Genomic DNA, 14,199 nt, shown 5'->3' with positions numbered 1-14,199 from the left:
TGGAAATGGTGATGATAATGTATATTTGGCTGCAAGGGAAGCAACCCAACAATGAGAAAAAGTTGCACGGGATGCTGAGGAAGCAGCTATTAGAGATGCATAGATTATCTATGAAGAAGAGAGGGGTCGGAAAATTGCTCAAAATCAACCCTTAGCTGCAAACCAGTTCGGGAATATAGCTCCCATTCTTGAGAGATCGCTGGGAGATTATGCTAGACCGATGTACAATCAAGGCTTATCAAGTGTTAGACCACCTCAAATTGCAGCTAACAATTTTGAGTTGAAGTGAGGGTTGCTTCAAACCATTCAGAACTATTGTGTCTTCATAGAAAAGATGAGCGAAGATCCAAACACACATCTAATGAATTTCGAGGAGATTATGAACACTTTTTAATATAATGGGGTGTCACAAGATGCATTGTACTTAATGGCATTCCCCTTTTCACTTAAAGATGATACAAAGAAGTGGCTTCAAAGCTTGCCCACGGGATTGATCAGAACATGGGAGGAGATGACCAGAAAATTTCTTGATAAATATTTCTCCTCATCTAAAATGGTCAAGTTTAGAAGAGAAATCCATAACTTTTGTTAGAAAGAGACTGAAACTGTTTTTTAAGCATGGGAGAGGTTTAAGGAGATTGTTAGAAAGTGTCAACATAGTGGAATTGAACTCTGGATGCAACTCCAGGACTTTTGGAATGGATTGACACCGGACTCGCGTAGAATATTGAGAAATGCAGTTGGAGGCCCTTTGATGAAGAAGACTCCAGAGGAGATAGTTACAATTCTTGATGAGTTATCTGAATATGCTAATCAGTGGCCCTCGGAGAGTGCTGAAAGAAGAAGATCAACTGGTGTTCACCAAGTTGATGCTAATACATCTGTGAAGGCATAACTTGATACTATGGCTAATGAAATCCGGAAGTAGACCTTAACCACGATACAAAGTGAGCCTCATGTAGCATGTGATATATGTGGAAAAGGATACCCTACTCATGAGTGTCAAGCCTCAACTAAGGAAGTGAATGCTGTGGGAAATTATAATTTTAATGTAATGGGTCAGAAGCACCCCAGTTTTTCATGGAGTTCACCTAGGGGTAGCAAATGCATGGCAATAAAACAACCCCAGATTTCAGGGATAATGAGCTCCTGGTTTTATGAATCAGCCATGGCAGCAGTTTCAGCTTTAACAGCCCAATCAACCTAGTCTAGAAGATTTCATAAAGGCCTTCATTGTGAAAATTGATGAAAGATTTGAAGTACAAAGGGCAGCAATTCAAAATTTAGAGAAGTAAGTGGGACAAATTGAAACAATATTATTTTAGAGGGTTCCATGCACTCTCCCTGCTGATACTGAAAGAAATTCTAAAGAAACAGTGAATGTTGTAACCTTGAAAAGTGCACAAGTGCTGAAAGTCCCCACCTCGATCCAAAAAGATGTGATACTTGAAAAAGAAAGGGGGGAGCAGCTGAAAAGTGATGATGACAAGAAGAAGAAAGGCCCGCAGAAAGCTGAGAAAAAGAAGGGAAAAAAATCGAGAAGGGAGGAACATGAGGAGAGCAAGCATATGCCTGCGCTACCTTTTCCTCAAAAGCTATGTAGAGAAAAGCCGGTCAAGCAGTTTGAGAGATTTCTAGATGTGCTGAAACAGGTTCATGTAAACTTACCATTCACAGAAGTGTTCTCACAAATGCCTTCTTATGCTAAATTCTTGAAAGAGATCCTTACGAAGAAGAGGAAAATAGAGGAGACCTATGTGGTCAAGCTCACAGAGCATTGCAACATGATATTGCAAAATAAACTCCCACAAAAGTGTGGAGATCCAGGGAGTTTTACTATACCTTGCTCTTTAAGACTATTAATTTTGATAAGTCTTTATGTGATTCTAGTGCCTCAATTAATTTAATGCCTCAATATATTTATAGGAAACTGGAGAAGGAGATTGGAGAGATAAGGTCTGCACTAATATCATTGTAGCTGGCAGACCAAACGACTTTAATACCCGAGGGGATAGTGGAAGATGAGTTAGTTCGGGTGGATAAGTTCATAGTTCCTGTGGATTTTATAATGGTTAATATGGAGAAAAACAAGCAGGCCCCCCTCATCCTAGGAAGACCATTCTTAGCAACGGACAGGGCGATATTAGATATACATAAGATGAAACTCATACTTAGAGTGGGCGAGGAGACTGTGACTTTCAAGATGGATGTATAAAAGAGGGTGCAAAAAGGAAAACCAGCTCCAAGTATTGAGTGGAAAGTAAAGGGCTCGAAAGAGAAGACTGTAGTGAGCGAGAAAGATAAGTGTGGGGTGTTCCCTGAAAAGGCTGAGAAGAAGCTGTCTGCATGGAGCCCGACTTTGACTCAGACCCCGACTAGATATTCAGGGAAGTTTTCTTTACCTTATGCTTTTTAATTGTGTGTCATGGGGACATGCCACAACTTAAATGTGGGGTGGGGGACATTTGTATGTATGTATATTAATTTTTTTGTTAGTTGTAGTTAGTAGAGATAGAAAACAAATGAGAAATGTTTTCAAATTTTCGATTTTTCCCGATGATGGATACCATCGATGGGTTTCTTGAGGGATTAAAATCGAAAGAAAAAAGACAAAAAGATTTTCGTTTGTAGGTAGTGTAATAATTCTCCCTTGATGTTTCTTTGTACCGTTGTTTTTTTTCCAAGAGGTTTGTTTGAATCGGGTGTAGTTAGTTTTTATTTTAGGAGAAGGAAACCTTGTGCTGTGATTTGAATTGAAGGCAATATGTCATGACTTTATTATACCTTGAGAATAGTGAGTGCTTTAGTTGTGACGTTTAGGCTCAGTTTTTTACTCTTGTATAAGTACCTTAAATTGTATGATCTTAACTTTGCTTAATTGCTTTGACTAGAGTGTGTTGATAGTCCAATCCTGAGTGAGTTATGTGCCATGTATGTGTGAGTTTTTTTGTATTCTGTGCATTGCATTTGATGCCTAGAACTTGCCCCGTGTGTTTGCAAAGCAAAATAGTAGTTTTATTCAGTCTTGGAAGTGATATAGGCATTTCTTTGTTGAGCCAGATACATGCTTTTACCTGCCTAATTGTTGTGTATCTTTGTTAACCCCGTTGAACATTTAATCATGTTTCTTTGGCAACCACATTTCAAGCCTGACCCATTTGTTTAAATTGACCATCTATTTGAACCTTTTACCTCTCGTGAGCACTTGAATTTGTCATGAACTTTGTAAAAGTTGAAGTGTGGGGTATTGGTTTGGATGTTGAGTGGAACTATTGAAATAAAGAGAAAGGTGCACTGCTTTGAAAAAGTAAGAGCCACTTGAATTGAAAAAGAAATGAAAAAATAGTTGTATTGTTATGCAAAATATTCCTTGATATTGGTGACTCTTATGTATTTGTGCTTAAAGAAGTAGGGAGTTAATGTGTATTGATGTGAAGGTGGAGTTATGGTTTGACATAAGTGTGGGGTATTGAACGATTAAGTGTATGTATTAAAGTGCTTAGGGAGGTGTAGTCACTCTTATATCCAAATGTATCCTACCCATCTCGCAACCTACATTACAACCAAATAAAGTCCTACTTGATCCTTGCCTGAATGAGCTCAATTAGTAGAGTAGTACATTACGGGCAAACCTATGGTACGTCTGTTGTGGCACGTGAATGTTGTTTCTGAGAGTGAGTGAATTCTTTCTATCTTGAGTTCCTAATTGTTCTTAAATTTTATTGTGTGTGGAACTACTCTCTATTACTGTGTGATGGCACTTGATTCGTGAAGGAAAGGTAATGCCGTTGATATCTGTGTTAGAGTAAGTGAGTGGTTATGGAAAATGCGTGGTGCTTTTGAGTCAAACCTGTTTTAAATATTCTTGGTATGATGAGTTATGAGAGTTGTTGAAAAAGGTCATGCCTATATGAAGTGTAGTTTGATTGCTCGAGGACGAGCAATGGTTTAAGTGTGGGGTGTTGATGGTAGGCTATAATATGGTGTTTTAGTCGCTTATTTCACTCTAATTCACTGTACTTTACTTGTGTTGAGCTTTAATTAGTGGTGTTTTGCATTATTATGTATTTTATGCCTTATAGATGTGATTTCGAGCTATTTAGATTTTGTGGAGCTAATTCGATCTATTTGGAGCTTTGACGTATGAGTAAAAGCCCAAAAGATTAAGCCGGTATCATGATCAGGGGTCAAGGACCAAGTCTAGACGTCAAAAATCACGCAAAAAGCAACACTCTGAGAAATTTGCACTGCTGCGGCGCGTGGTGCACCGCAACAATGTGTTTTTGTTGCCTGGTGAATTGTTGAGCTCTCTGGATTTCCCCACTAATTCCCCGCATGGCGTGTCGCCCCATGCTGCGCGCCTGTACAAGTTTTACAGAGTGAAAGTCCTATTTCGGCTAGGAAAGGGTAATTTCGTCTGGGGCCGACCCTATTTGGTATAAATACATGGGAAAACGCTATTTTCTAGACTTTTAGACATACTTCGGACCTAAGGAGGAGTTGGAAGAACACAAGCACAAGGATTTCATCATTCCTTCCTCACTCAAGACACTAGTTTGGATTGAATTTATGTTTTCCTATACTTTAATTTTATTTTTGATGAATTTCTCCATATCTATGGAGTAGTTCCATTTAGGGTTTGATGGATTTGGTGTATTTATGATTGTTTGTAGATTATAACTCTAGTTTTATGTATTGAATCATTTTCAGATGAATTAAATGTTGCATCTATATTCACTTTTTTCATGTAATCGAGAGAGACATAACTTGTGATATCTTTGCATTATATTTTTGGTTGAGTTCATAGATTCTTCTAAGTAATCGAAAGAGGCTAGTTGAATCATTGATTAGACCTAGTTAGGAGAATAATCGAAAGAGGTTTTCCTAAAGACCAATCCATTATGCACTCTTGCATATCTTCATGTACTTAGTTCCAAGGTTTAAAGCATAAGTTAAAATAGTGTCTGGATGTCGATTTATGTGTAAACGACCCCGAAATAGAGTTTTAATTATTCCAATAGCTCCATATGGTGATTTTGGACTTAGGAGCGTGTCCGAAAAAGTATTTGGAAGCCCGTAGCTAAATTAGGCATTGCACCTTAGTCGTGCTTGAGTTTTTGGTAGCGCTTGGCACTAGTCATCTCCCCAGGGTTATATTCATACACTTGTAGTGCTTGTGGTCAACATTCGGGCATTTCCTAATTATAAGCATTTCGGCGCGATGGGTGGTTCCTTATTGATTGTTATGTGTAGATCGGGTGGCGCGCCGCCATAGGTATATTGGTTTGGATTAGGTGGCACGCCGCCATGGGTATATTGTTTGGATCGGGTGGCACGCCTCCACGGGTATATTGTTTGGATCATGTGGCATGCTGCCACATGTATGTTGTGTCGATTGGGTTGCGTGTTGCAATGATGTCATGTTTGGATCGAGTTGCGCGCCACAACAATGTCTTGTTTGGATCGAGTTGCACGCCGCAACAATGTCATATTTGGATCGGGTTGCACGCCACAACAGTGAGATGTTAAGTATGGTTCCTTATACTTATTTTGTGTGTCTTGTTTCTTATCTCTAATATGGAGCCATAACATCGGTTTGGCTGTTTTATTCGTTACGCGGGCTGGATGGTTGTTTGCCTGAGTTCGTTCTTCCCTATGGGTCACATTCGAGTTATATCTTGTTGGCGTTTTGATGGCACTGTATGAGATTTTAGATAGTATATGAGGTGGCTTATTGCCCGAGCAACTTGTACTGGGTGAGACAAGGTTATTTGACCTGAGATCAGTGCGATCGGATTATATTAAAGAGAAAATATCGTTATTCAGTTCAAAATGAGGTAATGATACTTGACAGGTGGAGAGACTTCATGATTTATTGATTTGACAGGTGGTTATGAGTTTCTGCACATCTCTTTCGTCGTGGCAGTATTGCGAGAGTTGGAACATGACTTATATGTGTTATGAGGTGTATTACGGTCATCAAATTCGTGAAATTATAGCTATTGTGGTCAGAAAATGTTATTATGTGCAAATGAATTATGTGGTGCAAGGTGTGATTTCAGCATAGGTGCATGATTAAGTTTAGGTACAGTGGGTTGAGATTGTTACAGTGTTAGTATGTTGGAATCAGGTCTCGTGGAGAATTTTGGATGTTGGAATTTGGTTCTAAGGCTTGTTAGCTAAGGTTATAGGAAGGATCTTCAATCTGGCTCGAGCTAATTTGCTCACATGGGTCGTGGTGGCACGGGTAGGCACACGAGGTGTTAAATAGGGATTTTGGACAACTCTAGGATGATTCTTGGCACGTTCAAGGACGGACGTATGTTTAAGTGGGGAGAATGTAATGACCCGACCGGTCGTTTTATGCTCTAGTGCATCGTTCGGTGGTTTGCGGTCGAGAGTAGCTTCACTTCATGTTTTGTGACTTGTACGTGTGGTCAGAATTGAATTTCGGGAAGTTCGGAGTTGTTTCAGACGGAAAATTCTCAATTCGGATGCTTTAAGTTAGAAGAGTTGACTAAAGTTTGACTTTTGAGTAAACGACCTCGAAATCCGAATTTGAAGGTTCCGATAGGTCCGTATGATGATTTCAAACTTGGGCATATGTTCGGGTTGAGTATCGGGTAGTCCTGGAGGATTTCAGCGCTCAATTTGGAAAGTCGGCATTTTGAAAGTTTTAGAATTTCATAAGTTTGGTTTGAAGTTGATTTTGATGTTATCGATGTCTGTTTGGGATTCAGAGCCTTAGAATAGGTTCGTATTGTGATTTATGATTTGTGTGTAAAGTTTAGCATCATTTCGAAATGTTTAAGTACGAATCAGATGCGTTCGTCGAAGTTTGAATGTTTAAACGTTGAGAGGAAGGTTTCGATCGTTGATTCATAGTTTTGATGTTGTTTGGTATGATTTGATGCCTCGAGCAGGTTCGTGTTATGTTTTGGGACTAGTTGGTGTGATTGGATGGGGTCCCGGGGGCCTCGAGTGTGATTTGGAGTGGTTTCAAACAATATTTTCTTGTTTTGCAACTACTGGTGCTGGTGTCTGGTTTTGTTCATCGCGAACGCTAAGGGTCTCATGCGTTCGCGAAGAAGGATTTTTAGGCTATTGGGATTTGCTCATCGCGAACACAACACAGAGGTCGCGAATGCGGAGAAGAGCAGAGGAAACCTACGCGAACGCGACACGAAGGTCGCGAACGCGAAGAAGGTTGGGTGGCTGCGAGGCAGAAGGCCTTCGCAAATACGAGGAGGGGCAAAGCGGGAATGCGAAGGGCAGGGGAAGCTGGGCATCGCAAACGCGATCAGGTGGTCGCGAATGTGAAGAAGAGCGGGCCTGGGCAGACTTGATACTTATACGGGATTTGGTTCGAGGGGATATTTTCGTCATCTACGGCAAGGTAGGTAATTCCCACATAATGTTAGTTAATTACATGGATTCTACAGAGATTTAAACATGAAATTTTATAGAAATTGAGGGATTTTGAAGAAAACCTAAAATTTGGTATTTTTAGATTTTTGCCACGAAATTGGACATGGAATTAGAAATAAATTATATATTTGAGTTCGTGATATTATGGGTAATGATTATCTTCAAGAATTTTCGAAATCCGGGTACGTGGGCACGAGGGTTGACTTTGTTGACTTTTCGAGCGGAGTTGAAAATTATTATAAATTATTAAATTATACGCATTTGGAGTATATTTTGATTGAATTGCACATTGTATGACTAGTTTCGGATCGTTTGGCTTTGAATTAAAGAGTTAGAAAGGAATTGCAGCCGGTTATGGAACTTCGGAGCGAGATACGTCTTTTGTCTAACCTTGTAAGGGAAAAACTACCCCCTAGGTGATGTAATTATTACGTGCTACTTATTGTGGGTGCTACGTACGCACGAGGTGACGAGAGTCCGTATGTAGCTAAAGTATGTTTATGTCCGGGTAGACTTAAGACTTTATCATATAATATTTGGATTATTTGAACTCATTTTTGCTAGCTTAATTAAGTGAATTTATAATTGAAATTGATTTAGGAATATATATTAGGCCGAACTTTATCACCTTGAGTTGTTGGAAAAATATCTGATAAACGGTAAATGGTATATCCACTTTATGCTCATGTACTGTATTATAAGCATGTGTCTCGTAATTCGATAAGTTCCTTCCTTTCTTGTGGAGCGGGCCGAACGTCTCAGCAGTATAATGAGATGTATCTCTAGTTCGTGCCGGTCGACCCTCGGCAGTGTACACACTACTCTGGATCGGGTCGTACGATCTCAGCATAATCGTGCGTTATATCGCTAGCAATTCGAATATTCACGATTATCCTTCCACTTATGCCTGGCATTTTATATGGTATTCCTTATCCGTTTGATATTGGAACTTGATATTTTTTGAGTTGTTGAGAGATAGGATACGAGATTGTTAAATTTATATCGTAAAAAGAAATTTTGAAAGATCATGTTAGTTACATGTTGTACCTCACTGCTACTATTGTGCTTGATATCTGTTTATGAATTATCATATTGATTTATTGGACCAATAGTAAGTGTCGATGTCGACCCCTTATCACTACTTCTCCGGAATTAGACTAGATACTTACTGGGTATGCGTTGATTTACGTACTCATGTTGCACTTCTATACTAAATGTGTAGGATCTGACAGGTTCATCTGGCGGACATATTGGCGCGTAGGCGCAGCTGCTGAGGAGACTTTATGGTGAGCTGCATTCCAGGTTACGTATCGCAGCCCACGGAGTCTCCATCGCACTATAAACTTTACCTGTCTTATTTGCATTCCAGACACAAATGATGTATTATTATTATACTCAGTAAATGCTTATCCACTTGTGACATCGGGTTTTGGGATATTCTAGTTGATGGTTACGGATTTGCATATTATTATCACCTTTTATTTTTATACATTACTAATTATGTATGTACCCGTGATTTTAAAGGTGTAAATTTGTTTACTTAATAAAATTTATGATTTCGGAAATAATAAAATAAATAATTAACGTGATAGTTCACCGTTGGCTTGCCTAACGATGACGTTGGGCACCATCACAGTCTATAGTAGGTTTTGGCGTTTCTCTTGATCTTATATACAGAAAGGAAACAAATTACTTTTAAGTGATTCTTGTAAAAATAAAATAAAGACATTGATTATCGGCAGAGGCGGAGTCAAGATTTGAAATTTATGGGTTCTGATTTTGTCATCGAACCCACAACTCATTTTTGTTACTGGATTCGTAATTAAATATTAATACATATTTACTAAAAAATTTATTACAAATATAATATTTAATCAAAAGTTATTGGATTCATCCGAACTTGTAGTTAATCATCTAGCTCCGTCTTTGATCATCGGGGAAGACATATCCTTACAAACTAAAAAGAGGGTAAATACAATAACAGAAGGGTTTTAAGACTTTAAGGTGGAAAGATGTCATATAAAAACTCCCCGGGTACTTCAGTTACTGCGACATAAATTAAACTTTACAGTAAATAAGATAAAATATACGAAAATTATCGTACTATATCATTATCTGTCTTGAAATCAAGTTAAACTTTTGATAAAAATGTATTCATGCTAGAGCTGGTATCTATAGTCCTTACCTATAAATTAGAACAAAATCATTAAGAAAATTAAAAAGTACGGTAAAAAACCTCATTCATCCTTCCAATCTTTTAGATTTTAATAAGCTCATTCTGCTAACAATATATTACTTTGCATATTTGTTCTTCTTAATGGTAGTGAAGATACATTTTATGATTATTGAATCCCGACTTGCTATTCTAGAAAATTTTCTGTCTCTTCTTTTGGAAAATCTAGAGATAGAACCATCCTTCTTAAGAAATATGCCATATTTTCCTTTATTAAATTCTTATGTAAACTTATTATTTGTAACCGTATGATCCACTACAGCAATTTATTTCATGAAAATTCCCATATTCCGTCACAAGTTTTGCAATTTCTTCATATCTTATAATCTATATATGTTATTTAACTTTTATGATTCATAACTCATCAAATATCTAAACTTAATTATCACCACCTGATTTCTCAAGCTAAGACACTATTATTATCCAACTATTATCATAATTGGCTTCTCCTTAGGTTACAACTCAAAAGTAAATGCAAAATATGATTGTCTTTAGGTTACAACTCAAAAAAAATAATTACGTATAGTATCTCTAATATTGGCAAATATTTTCTTTTCTCACTCACCATCATTTATTCTTAAAATAATCTTACTCTCTTAATTAATTATCATTTATCCCTTCTAGCTAGCTGCATAAAAACCAATCAATAGATAGAAGGGTTGACAATTGTAACAAACAATTAAGTCATTACTTATAAAGGGATAACTCAGAAAAAAAAAATTGACTTTCACAAGTAATATATATACCTTATTATTTTAATAATGCCAACTAGGGTGCATTGAGTATCATATTATCAATCCATTAAAAGGATAAGATTTTCTAACTCCCAAATCAACACATTACATAGAAACAATAGTAAAATCATTTTAAAGACAGCAAGTGTGAGAGTACTCCAAAGCACCTTTAATAGTCCATATTTTTTACTTTGAATGTTAACTCAAAAACCACAAGAATTATCTCTAATATTCTTTAGTTTCGGCCATGGCAAAGAAACCTAGCATTGGTCGTCAAAAGATCAAAATTGCCAAAATAGAGGTAAAAAATCATCTCCAAGTTACCTTCTCAAAATGTCGTTCTGGACTTTTCAAGAAAGCTAGCGAACTATGCACACTTTGTGGTGTTGAAATAGCTATCATAGTTTTTTCTCCTGCAAGAAAAGTTTTTTCTTTTGGTCACTCTAATGTTGAGTCCATTATCGATAGATTCCTGTCAAGAAATCATAATCCAATTTCTAATTCATCACTTCATCTTGTTGAGGCTGATCGAAATGCTAGTGTTCGTGAGCTCAATTTGCAATTAACTCAGATTCTTGCTGAGCTTTAAATTGAGAAGAAAAGAGGAGAATCACTTGATCAAATGAGAAAAACTAGTCAAAGTCAATATTGGTGGGAAGCTCCTATAAGTCAACTTGGTTTGCATGAACTTGAACAATTAAAGGAATCCATGGAGGTTTTAAAAAATAATGTGACAAATCAAGAAAGTAAGTTTATGGTTGAGATTACTGCTAACTCTTCTTTTTATTTTGGTGTTAATGGTAACAGGATATTTGACAACTATGATATCAAGCCAGCTCAAATCATGGTTGCTTCAAATAATCTTCATAACCATAACTTTGGTTTTGATTCAGCTGGATTATTTTAATTCTGTTGTAGTTTCCCTCTTATTATTAACTAAAGCCAACGAGTACCTCACTAGTTGGTCTTTGATACAAGTTTTTCAAGTTCTCAGTTTGTGTATTGATTGCCTAAATATGAGAAACAACAAATGGTTGCCCTTATAAATCAATATGTTAGTAATTGCATAATATTTTGCAATCCTTCTATTGCTATTATCATGTTATTACTTCCCCAGCAATTACCTTCATCCATTGCTTTTCATTAACAAAATCATGTCTTTATTTCTTAGTGTGAAGTTGAGTTCTACCTTCCCTAATTTATACAAATAATATATATCCGTCAAATAATTTCTCTGAAAGAACATATATCATGCATTCTTACCATGTGAAATGATTAATGGGGAAAAGATGAATACATTTTCTTGTAAGCATAATAATAAAATATACGGTTGTTATTACAATTATAAGCTTAAGTAATAAACCAAATAAAAACCAGATTAAAGCTCTAGTAAATCAATGGAAAGTGGCACTAACGTGTGACCTCACTGTCAATAAAAGGTGGAATAACGACTATAAGAAACCACATTCAAATTTTAACAATGAAATAAAATACTAAGAAAATGTAAATAAAGAGTGCAACATGACCAGTTTAGTTTTAGCAATCTTTCTCAGCTTCTTCACCTTGACTTTGGCAGCAATATTATTCCTTCTCTTCTGATGTCGCTCTTCCTTAAACTTCTCCCTGGTCTCAACTCTTTCTTTCCATTTCTCCCTACTTTTCTCTTTCCTCCTCGTCTCCTTCTTCATACTCTGCTTCGGTTTTGAAGGGTTATCATACGCTTCCACTCCCATTGCCCTCTTTGCTGCTGCCTTCCATAATTCCCTCTCTGCTACCTTCCGATTCTCCCTCTTTACCTTTTCCAGCCTCTTCACTCTTTTTAATTCTTTCTCTTTTGATACTTTCCTCTTCTTCTTCTTCTTATCATCACCATCGTCTCAGATTTTGACTTTTCCAAACTCTATTTCCTTGCCATTCACTCCTCTTATCAAGGAGTCGGAGGATGGAAAACTGATTTTTCTTATCAAGGTCAAGAAGGTTACGATGGGCGATTTTGAGGTATGCTTTATTTCGTTGCTTTAAGGAGGCCTTTTCGACTTAGGAGAGGTCGCCTTGGTGCTGCAGTTTGCTGTGGGAGACTGGAGTGAAACCTCAAGGACAATGTGTCCTAATTAAAATTACTTGAATAAAGTTTTACATTCCAATTCCTATTGAATGTATACAATTCATGAGTACCAGCTCACTCTCTGCGAACTCTCTCGCTAAGAGTACTTCCAAAATTCACGACAAAAGAACTCTGTAATCCAAACCCTAAATCTTAACATTATTTGAATAAATTTTGAATTTTCTATTGTATATAGGTTAGTAAGATAACTTCGAACTATGTCAAAATCTTTATTTTGATCAAGGGTCTAGTGCAATGTCTTTGATGCTAACTATCCTTTCTTCCTTCTTTGCGTTGTTGCTGCATGAAAGAATTTAGTATTTACGTTACGGTCGAAGTCGAGCTCGATTTTGATTTCATAGATTAGGTTTGAAACATGACGACCACGGACTGAAGACCGACCTCGAGTCTCACCGAGCTAGCACCCGAGATCGAAAAACCTGCCTTCGAGAAAAATTGAGTCTGGTGTCGACCTTAGCCTCGAACGAGCTCGAGGATAAATAATAGAAGACCGAAATATCTGCGAACCAGACAGATATTACGGCGAGAATCTCGGTACGTATCAGCAAGAAACCGGTAATCAGCAAATCAAGAGATTTTTACCTTTTATAAAAATGTACCTAGAATAGGACTCATTTACTATATAAAGGGGGTCTGATAATTCATTCAAGAATGTCAAACTCTTTGAAGTGTCTTTGGTTCCAGGCTAAAATACAAAAATGTCAAACTCTCAATCAGTAGTTATTCATGTTGACAACGAGTCCGGTCACCAAGGTGAAAATAACAACATAGCGCCTAGTAACGAGATACCACCTCCTGATCTCGTTGGAATTCCGATCGTAGATCCGATTGATGCTAATTTGCATGTGGCTATCGATATAAACTTGCCTACCGACCTCGAAAATAGCGTTCATGGTGGAGCCCGATCGGCAACTCGAAACACGCAAAATGCTGAAGGAGACGAGATCAGTCTACGAGTGATCTTCGAAATGTTGTAGTCTCAACAGGCGGTGATAGCTCAGTTACAGAACTAAAGCCGTCCACCGAGTAGGGTTGAGCCCGAGATCATAAAAACACTCGAGGAGCTGACAAAACAGATAGAATCAGGGGAGAAGAAGATCGTGGCTAATGACAAAAAGGTGGAAACCTACAATTCCAGGGTAGACCAAATCCCAGGAGCACCTCCGATATTGAAGGGCCTGGATTCCAGAAAGTTCGTTCATAAACCTTTTCCACCGAGCGCGGCTCCGAAGCCGATCCCCAAGAAGTTTCGTATGCCCGAAATACCCAAGTATAATAGAACGACCGACCCAAATGAGCATGTAACCTCTTATACATATGCTATCAAAGGGAACGACTTGGAGGACGATGAGATCGAGTCTGTTCTGTTGAAAATATTAGGGGAGACCCTGTCGAAGTGAGCTATGATATGGTATCACAATTTACCTCCTAATTCTATTGACTCATTTGCTATGCTTGCAGATTCTTTTGTAAAAGCACACGCAGGTGCCATCAAGGTCGAGTCTAGGAAATCAGACCTTTTCAAAGTAAAACAGAAGGATAACGAGATTCTTAGAGAGTTCGTGTGTCGTTTTCAAATGGAACGAATGGATCTGTCGTCGGTCCCTGATGATTGGGTTGTTCAAGCTTTCACTCAGGGACTTAATATTCAAAGCTCGGTGTTTTCACAGCAGCTGAAG

General features: G+C 37.8%; 1 non-coding gene and 1 pseudogene across 1 annotated transcript; one reads left to right on the top strand and one right to left on the bottom strand.

The window, feature by feature from the left end:
- Positions 1-559: 559 nt before the first annotated feature.
- LOC142173915 (small nucleolar RNA R71) lies at positions 560-666 on the bottom strand. The gene has a single exon (XR_012703282.1). It is a non-coding gene; the product is annotated as a small nucleolar RNA R71 (small nucleolar RNA).
- A 9,976-nt stretch (positions 667-10,642) lies between these two features.
- LOC107788584 (agamous-like MADS-box protein AGL62) lies at positions 10,643-11,302 on the top strand (annotated as a pseudogene).
- Positions 11,303-14,199: the final 2,897 nt, after the last annotated feature.

This window comes from Nicotiana tabacum, chromosome 2, assembly GCF_000715075.1.
Source record: "Nicotiana tabacum cultivar K326 chromosome 2, ASM71507v2, whole genome shotgun sequence".
Taxonomy (NCBI): Eukaryota; Viridiplantae; Streptophyta; class Magnoliopsida; order Solanales; family Solanaceae; genus Nicotiana; species Nicotiana tabacum.
The sequence above is the reverse complement of the archived record's forward strand: the minus strand, read 5'-3'. Positions and strand labels throughout refer to the sequence as shown.